Source organism: Cupressus sempervirens, chromosome 1, assembly GCF_028749045.1.
Source record: "Cupressus sempervirens isolate cs-2001-9-10 chromosome 1, ASM2874904v1, whole genome shotgun sequence".
NCBI classification, from domain to species: Eukaryota; Viridiplantae; Streptophyta; class Pinopsida; order Cupressales; family Cupressaceae; genus Cupressus; species Cupressus sempervirens.
The window spans coordinates 547,457,896-547,466,742 of NC_143118.1; the positions used below are offsets into that span (position 1 = coordinate 547,457,896).

General features: G+C 39.8%; 1 pseudogene; it reads left to right on the forward strand.

Moving 5' to 3' along the window:
* The first annotated feature begins 655 nt into the window (after positions 1-655).
* On the forward strand, positions 656-8,466 carry LOC149578622 (pectinesterase-like; annotated as a pseudogene).
* The last annotated feature ends 381 nt before the right edge of the window (positions 8,467-8,847 follow it).

Below are 8,847 nucleotides of genomic sequence, written 5' to 3' on the forward strand. Positions count from 1 at the left end.
TGTATTATTATACTTTAAATAAATTATTTGACAACCATATAAAGATTGCTTTTAATTCAAAACTTATTTATAACTACATATAGAGTTACTTTTTAAGCTTTATTAAAATTAATTAAAAGAACTCTTTTTTAAAATCAAAATAATTTATTATTTATTATTCGTATACTATAATCTTATTAAAAATATTTTTAAAGTAAAAAAAAACATATACTATAATATTTATCATATGGTGTCTTTTGATATTTATTTAAAATAATAAGAAGAAATGGAAAGGAGATGTAGATGAAAGTATTTATTATATTACTTTTAATGTATCTACTAAAAACTATTATTAAATTGAAACGTGAAATACATTTTTTTGTAACCACACAACTTGATATTATTAAATGATATCAATATAATAAAATATATATTTTTAAAACACTTATTAACAAAATTAAAACATCACAATTTATCAAAATCAATTCAAAACTTTACTTATTAAATATATATATTTAGATTTGTTCAATAAATATTATATTAACTACTAAAAATTAAAGTCATTTTTAAAGTCAGGTAAGTATTATTTAAGGACTGCATGTTAAAATTAACATAGGATGACATGTATGTATAAATAAACTCGTTAATGGACCCGGCCCGGTGCAAATATGTTGCACCGTAGCCGGTGCCCATAAATTTCATCATCCGAGAGGCTCGAAGGACTTGTCTGTCGAAGAAGCTCTCATAATTTTGTCATTAATGGCAGCCACCATGACTGTTCTGGTCCTGCTGGCCATGTTTTCTGTTGCACTCGGCTCTGTAAGCCCCGTTTCATCTGATATAACTTCTGCCTGTCAAGCTTCACAGTATGCAGAGTCCTGCAAATCCTCATTGATGAACACGCCGTTGGGGAGAAAGAGGGCAGGAGCAGAAGAAATCGTTAAAACCGCCATTGGATTGTCCTCAGATGGCGTGAAAGAATCTTATCGGCTCTCGAATTCCATCCTGGCCGGTGCAACTGCTTCCCACGACTTCAATTTAACAATTGCAGCTCGAAACTGCCTCGAATCGATGAGCTCTGCAATCAGAGTCATTTCCAGGAGTGCCGAAGTTTTTCTTGACAGAAAGCAGGGAGTTAAGGACGGGAGGGCGTGGATGAGCGCTGCCCTCACTTACCAATACGACTGTCACTCGGGCTTCAGTCGTCTCAACCGGTCGGATCTAAGCTCCACTGTTGAGCAGATAAATTCCACCATGACTCTTAACTTCCACTGCCCTGAGCATGGTGGCGGCCATTGATGTCTATGGGAGGAACATGAAGCTGTGGAAACCTCCCCAGACTGAAAGATCTTCCAGTTCCGGAGGCTCTGGAAGCTTTCTGGCCTCCGGCTATGGCGAAAGAAAATGGGTATTTGATGTGCAGAGCCATGGGGGGGAGGTGGTCCCTAATGTGACCGTCTGCCTTGATGATGGGATTTGTGAGTATTCTTCCATTCAGAGTGCTGTTGATGCTGCCCCGGATCTTTCTGGGAAGGTTTATGTGATCCACATCAGAGCAGGGGTTTACAAAGAGATCGTCAGGGTTGTTCCGAGCAAGATGAATCTCATGTTGGTGGGAGATGGCATGGATCGGACTGTTATCACCGGCTCCATGAATGCTCTGCAGCTGGGCGTTGGCACTTATGGCTCTGCAACTTTCGGTAAATTATTTTCATTATCTTCTGCACTGGTTTGTCCTTTAATTAGAATTCAATGTCTACTACCAGGGCCAAAGAGTAGGTTATTTACGCTTCAGCAACTCTTGGTAACTTACTCTGCAGCTCCCTATTTCATAGTCATTATTTTCTGCACTGTTTTGTTATCTAATTAGAGTTCAATATCTGCAACCATGGAAATTGAAGAGTAGGCTATTTACGGCTCTGCAACTTATTTCATACCTATTTTTCTCCGCACTGTTTTGTCATCTAATTGGACGTCATTATCTGCAACCATGGCCAAAAATTAGGGTATTCTTGGCTCTGCAAGGGAAAAAAATGCACCTAGAGTGTGAAATTCTGAAAGGAACACAGTATTGAATAGGCTGATGGAATATTTGAATCTATTAATTACTCTCTTGACTGAAATTCAAAGCTCAGAAGTAAATCGAGATGGGTTTGTGTTCATAATTAGCTCAGGTAATTGAACTGGAGATCTGAATTTTTCATGCAGGGGTTACCAGTCCAAAAGATCCATCCTGGACATTTCAAGGCAGCCTCTGCATTTTCGTCTTAGTTTTCTGTAGCTCATGAAGAATCATATGATTGTGTTTGGTTTTTTCAACCGTATAAGATCACTCTCCTTTTTGTTAATGATAGAACAACTGAATCTGATCTGAATTGTCAATTTAAAAATTGGTAAGAATACCGAGCGTGAAAATAGTCATCATTTGTCAACTAGAAGCAACCATACAATTGCATCAATTCCATGAGCCGTTCCCTTTCTTTTAATGTGTGCTAACCCATTTTGCACGGGAATCATGCACATTTTGCAGTCGATGTTACAGACGGCTCTATTTTTCCTGATGATCGAACACTGAATGTGGTCTGGATTGTCGCTGCATAGTAATTATGTAGATTTTTCAATCGACACATCAGCTCACCCTTTTTCCCCTGCTGGAACACAACATGTGATCTGGAACGTCAATACTAAAACTGACAGGAACATTAAGTATAGTAATGTAAAATATCAATTTAAAATAGTACGATCATAACGAAGAGAAGAGTGATCCTAAAGATCAATTGAACAATGCATATAATTTAAACCTGTTAATTATTGTTAGTTGGACAGCTGTTATTTCTGACCCGGAAATAGCAGCACTATTTATGGGTAGCTTGGACAGCTGTTCGTCCTTATCTATGAATAGCGGTTGTATTTATGGGTGGTTTGGACAGCTGTTTGTCTACTTGCCAAAAATTAGTAAATGGTTATTATTTACTAATTTTAGAGATTCCCTTTTGGACACCTTGCAACCAATTCTATTATTGGCTGTTGAGTTGTCTTAATCTCAGCTGTTGGTTTGTTTTAATCTCGGTCGTTGGTTTACCAACGAGAGTAGTATAAAAAGGGGTCTAGGGGGCATTTGGAGAGATAGGCAAGAAGCTTTTGCAAGGTTAGCGCAGGAAGCTTTTGGAGAAGCAGTTTGCAGTGTTAGCAAACAGTCTTGCAGTGTTAGCAAGCAAAGGAAGCTTTGGTGAAACAGTTTGCAGTGTTAGCAAACAGTCTTGCAGTGTTAGCAAGGGCACAGTGAGGAAGCTTTTGGAGAAGCAGTTTGTAGTGTTAGCAAACAGTCTTGCAGTATTAGCAAGGAAGCTTTTGGAGAAGCAGTTTGCAGTGTTAGCAAACAGTCTTACAGTGTAAGGCAGGAAGCTTTTGGAGAAGCAGTTTGCAGTATTAGCAAACAGTCTTGCAGTATTAGCAAGGAAGCTTTTGGAGAAGCAGTTTGCAGTGTTAGCAAACAGTCTTGCAGTGTTAGCAAGGGCGCAGTGTTAGCGCAGGGATAGCAGTGAGAAATATCAGCGGGAGAAATTAGGAGGTTGTCGGAGTTCTGCCAGTGTGAGGCAAGGAATTTTGTATCTCTTGATTTGCTGAAGTTTAATATAATTTCTCATCTGTAGAACTGGTTTTCCCTTAGGGGTTTTTCCAGGGACAATTTGTCCGAAAATATTGTGTTCATTGTGTTGCGCATTTCTTTCCATATTTTTTAAGTGAAGTTGCAGTTGTGTTATTTTTCGATATTAGCTGGGAATTTATTTTCAGCAGTTTAATAATCATTTGTGATAGGAGATTAATAATCAGTGACTGCAATAGTTTGATTTTTCACATGGTATCAGAGCATTGTTAAGGGTAGAAGAGTTTTGCCCTAGGAAAAAAAATTTGATCTCTTTAGATTTATTATTGCTTTAAACCCTTGAGATGGCTTCAGCTGGTTTGAGAGATCAGGATAGATTGGATGGTGCCTCAAATTTTGGTGTCTAGAAGGCCAGAATTTCTTTATTGTTGGAAGAGAATGGTATCAAGGATTATGCTACCAGTGGTGTACCTGTACCAACAGATGCAACACAGCTTGCAGCATATAGGAAGGACGATGCCAAAGCGAGGAGGATTATCCTTGATGGTGTCAAGGATCATATTGTTCCACATATCTCGGAGCTAGATACAGCAAAGAAGATGTGGGACGCCATTCTAAATCTATACCAGAATGCTACCACTAACAGGAAGTTGATTCTCAGAGAGAAGCTAAAGAATACCCGGATGAATCAGGGAGAAGACGTCACAAGTTACCTCACCAGGCTTAGACTTGTCAAGGATGAGTTAGCAGCTGTTGGAGATAGCCCTAGTGATGATGAGCTAGTGAGAATAGCCCTAAATGGGTTTACTAAACAATGGAGTGTCTTTGTTCAAGTTGTCAGTGGACGAGATACTTTACCGAGTTGGGATCGACTATGGACTGATTTCACTCAGGAGGAGTTTAGACTAAGTCTTGTCAATGGGGCCAACAAGAGTCAGAAAAATGAGGTGGAACAAGAGAACGTTGCCCTAGCGGGTAAAGGGAAAGCAAAGAAGGGATCTAGCAAAGGATCAAATTCACAAAGTGAAAAGAAGAAGAAGGACCTTTCTAAGGTTAAGTGCTTTGGATGTCACGAGTTTGGCCACTATGTCAGTGATTGCCCAAAGAGGAAAAAGGGTAAGAAGCAGGTGGCAGCTTCAGCAAGTGCAGAAGAACTCTCCAACAGAATGGAAGATGAGTTTGCACTCATAGCTTGTATGGTTAGCTCAACCTCACAGTGTGTTTGGTATATAGATAGTGGGGCGTCATTTCATATGACAGGAGTTAGAGAGTACTTCTCCAGTTACAAGGAGGAGGACACCAACATCCAGATTTCTATGGGAAACTTGTCCAAACTCAACCCTGTTGGGAAAGGGACTGTTCAGTTTCAGAGGGAGAACGGAAAGATAATTCCTCTTCATGATGTGTTATATGTGTCGGGCTTAGGTATGAATTTGATTTCTGTATCTGTTCTTCAGGATAGGGGGTATAATGTACTCTTTAGAGGAACACATGTTGATTAAGCACAAGGATTGGAAATCACCCATAACTATTGGAGTTAGGAGTGGTCGCCTTTATAGATTGCAGTTTGATACTCCTAAGGCACTTATAAGCAACAATAATCCTAGAGATCTTGGAGAGCTATGGCATAGGAGGTTGGGCCATATTCATTATGGAGCACTTAGATTGCTTTGTGAGACCGTGACAGGTGTTCCGGAGGTGAGCACAGAGCATGACGATACATCTAAGGAGAAAGATGTAGATCCCACTTTATATAGACAGTTGATTGGTACGCTTATGTATTTGGTCAACACTAGACCAGATATAGCATTTGCAGTAAACTCTCTTAGTCAGTTCATGGTTGAACCAAAGAGAATGCATTGGATAGCGGCTAAGCATGTGCTACGTTACTTGTGTGGTACAGTCGAGTATGGGATCAGATATGTTCGAGGTGAAGGTATCAGGTTGATAGGCTATACTGACGCAGATTGGGCAGGAAGTACAACAGACAAAAGGAGCACTTCAGGGTGTTGTTTCAGCTTGGGATCAGGAGTTGTATCTTGGTTCAGCAGGAAGCAGAAGTCTGTGGCTCTAAGTTCAGCAGAAGCAGAATACATAGCAGCTAGCATGGCGACATGTGAAGCTATATGGCTTCGAAAGTTGTTAGTAGCCTTGTTTGGTCAGAAGGTTGAGACTACTATGATACATTGTGACAATCAGAGTTGCATCAAGTTGTCTGAAAATCCAGTGTTTCATGATAGGTCTAAACATATAGATATCAGATATCACTTCATCAGAGATTGTGTACAAAGGGGAGTTGTTCGACTACAATACATACCTACAGATGAGCAGGTAGCAGACATTCTGACGAAGGCTTTGGGAAAGGCCAAATTTATCTTCTTCAGAGATAAGATGGGTGTCATGCAGAACAGCTTCCTCGCTAAGAGGGAGTGTTAATTATTGTTAGTTGGACAGCTGTTATTTCTGACTCGAAAATAGCAGCACTATTTATGGGTAGCTTGGACAGCTGTTCGTCCTTATCTATGAATAGCGGTTGTATTTATGGGTGGTTTGGACAGCTGTTTGTCCACTTGCCAAAAATTAGTAAATGGTTATTATTTACTAATTTTAGAGATTCCCTTTTGGACACCTTGCAACCAATTCTATTATTGGCTGTTGAGTTGTCTTAATCTCAGTCGTTGGTTTGTTTTAATTTCGATCGTTGGTTTACCAACGAGAGTAGTATAAAAAGGGGTCTAGGGGGCATTTGGAGAGATAGGTAGGAAGCTTTTGCAAGGTTAGCGCAGGAAGCTTTTGGAGAAGCAGTTTGCAGTGTTAGCAAACAGTCTTGCAGTGTTAGCAAGCGAAAGAAGCTTTGGTGAAACAGTTTGCAGTGTTAGCAAACAGTCTTGCAGTGTTAGCAAGGGCACAGTGAGGAAGCTTTTGGAGAAGCAGTTTGTAGTGTTAGCAAACAGTCTTGCAGTATTAGCAAGGAAGCTTTTGGAGAAGCAGTTTGCAGTGTTAGCAAACAGTCTTGCAGTGTAAGGCAGGAAGCTTTTGGAGAAGCAGTTTGCAGTGTTAGCAAACAGTCTTGCAGTATTAGCAAGGAAGCTTTTGGAGAAGCAGTTTGCAGTGTTAGCAAACAGTCTTGCAGTGTTAGCAAGGGCGCAGTGTTAGCGCAGGGATAGCAGTGAGAAATATCAGCGGGAGAAATTAGGAGGTTGTCGGAGTTCTGCCAGTGTGAGGCAAGGAATTTTGTATCTCTTGATTTGCTGAAGTTTAATATAATTTCTCATCTGTAGAACTGGTTTTCCCTTAGGGGTTTTTCCAGGGACAATTTGTCCGAAAATATTGTGTTCATTGTGTTGCGCATTTCTTTCCATATTTTTTAAGTGAAGTTGCAGTTGTGTTATTTTTCGATATTAGCTGAGAATTTATTTTCAGCAGTTTAATAATCATTTGTGATAGGAGATTAATAATCAGTGACTGCAATAGTTTGATTTTTCACAAAACCAAGATCAATCATACAGTCTATAACAATTCCCAATGACATTGAACCGTCCTTTCTCTCTTTCAGTGTGCATCAATCACCCATTTTTGCACAATAACTATGCCCTTTCTCCAGAAACCCCATCTAAAATATCAAATTCGTATGTAGAAGCCAGTAAGAGTCGTGTAAATCAATCCATTCAAAGGCTACAACATGTCCCTTGAAAATTCAATGCTTTATAACTGGGTTATCAAACAACAAAACATGAATTTCTCAAAATTATATAATATTGTACAGTTGAATTTCTGCTTTCTATTATGTTTATGATGGATACAAAATGTGATCTTATGATATTCATGTGAAAATCCAATATCACGAACTGAATTCCAATTTGCAGCCCACAACAATGCCTGAATTTTTGATCTATCTAAGCAAACAATGCCTAATTCTGGAATACATCCACAAGCGTGAACGCGGACGGATTTGTAGCGAAGGACATAACATTCGAGAACAGCGCGGGACCGCAAATGAGCCAGGCCGTTGCCCTGCGTGTGGACAGCGATCTCTCCGTATTCCACAGATGCGCCATTGTTGGACACCAAGACAGCCTCTACTCCCACACCCTCCGCCAGTTCTTCTCCAACTGCAGAATCGAAGGCACTGTCGACTTCATCTTCGGCAACTCTGCCGCCGTCTTTCACAATTCCACCATTCTTATCCGCCCTCGTTTAATTCCTACCAAATCGGGAGAGAGCAGCCCCATTGCAGCCCATGGCAGAATGGATCCTGGTCAATCCACCGGATTTGTGTTCGACAATTGCATAATCAATGGAACAGAGGATTTCATGACCGATTTCTATGCAAATCCCCAAATTCACAGGGCGTATTTGGGTCGGCCATGGAAGCTCTATTCCAGAACGATATTCATGAGGAGCTACATTGGGGATCTGATTAGGCCCGAGGGATGGCAGGCATGGGATGGCAACTTCGCTCTGGACACGCTCTTCTATGGTGAGTTTGAGAATTATGGGCCTCGAGCAGATTTCTCAGGCAGAGTCCCCTGGTCTACTCTCATCATTTCCTCGCGTGATGCGGGCATTTACTCTCCCTCCTCCTTCATCCAAGCCGATCACTGGCTTCCCTTCATCCTCTCCAATTACTTAGATTGATTCGTTCATCGATTCCTGCTAATTTCTGGTTTGTATCTATATTTATTTGTGTTTTGTGTACAGAAAATAAATTAAAATAAAGATTTCTTTACTTATGTTGCTCTGACATTTCTTATCCTGATTTGGGAATTTGTGGTGATGCTCTGCAGATCTGTCTGTTCACCACTTCCTTTTATGTATTCATTAATTCAGTCAATATTCAGGGTACCTATAATGAATACGCATGCACTTTTGTGGACCAAGAGTCGTGGTCAAATGGATATACTTTTGCAGTCAATTGGTCTTCTTTACTCTGAAAATTCTGCAGATCTTTGTACTTTTGGTAATCACAATAAAAATATTTGCGCTTACTTTGGGGTCCTATTAAAAAACGTCATATTACAGAAGGAAAATAAATAAATATTATTTTATATTATTTTAGGCATAGGGGAAACCATTTAGTTCCCTGTCCATCCACCTCTTCCCTTAACTTTCCAAACAATCATTTTACATGTACTAATAACAGATCACACGTGTACTAATAGTTGGTCATTTTATAATTTTCTTGGTTGTTGATTGTTCTATTTGTGCACAAAGTACTAATTTTTTGGTGAGCAACTTTCAGGGGATCTTAAGGCAGGTTT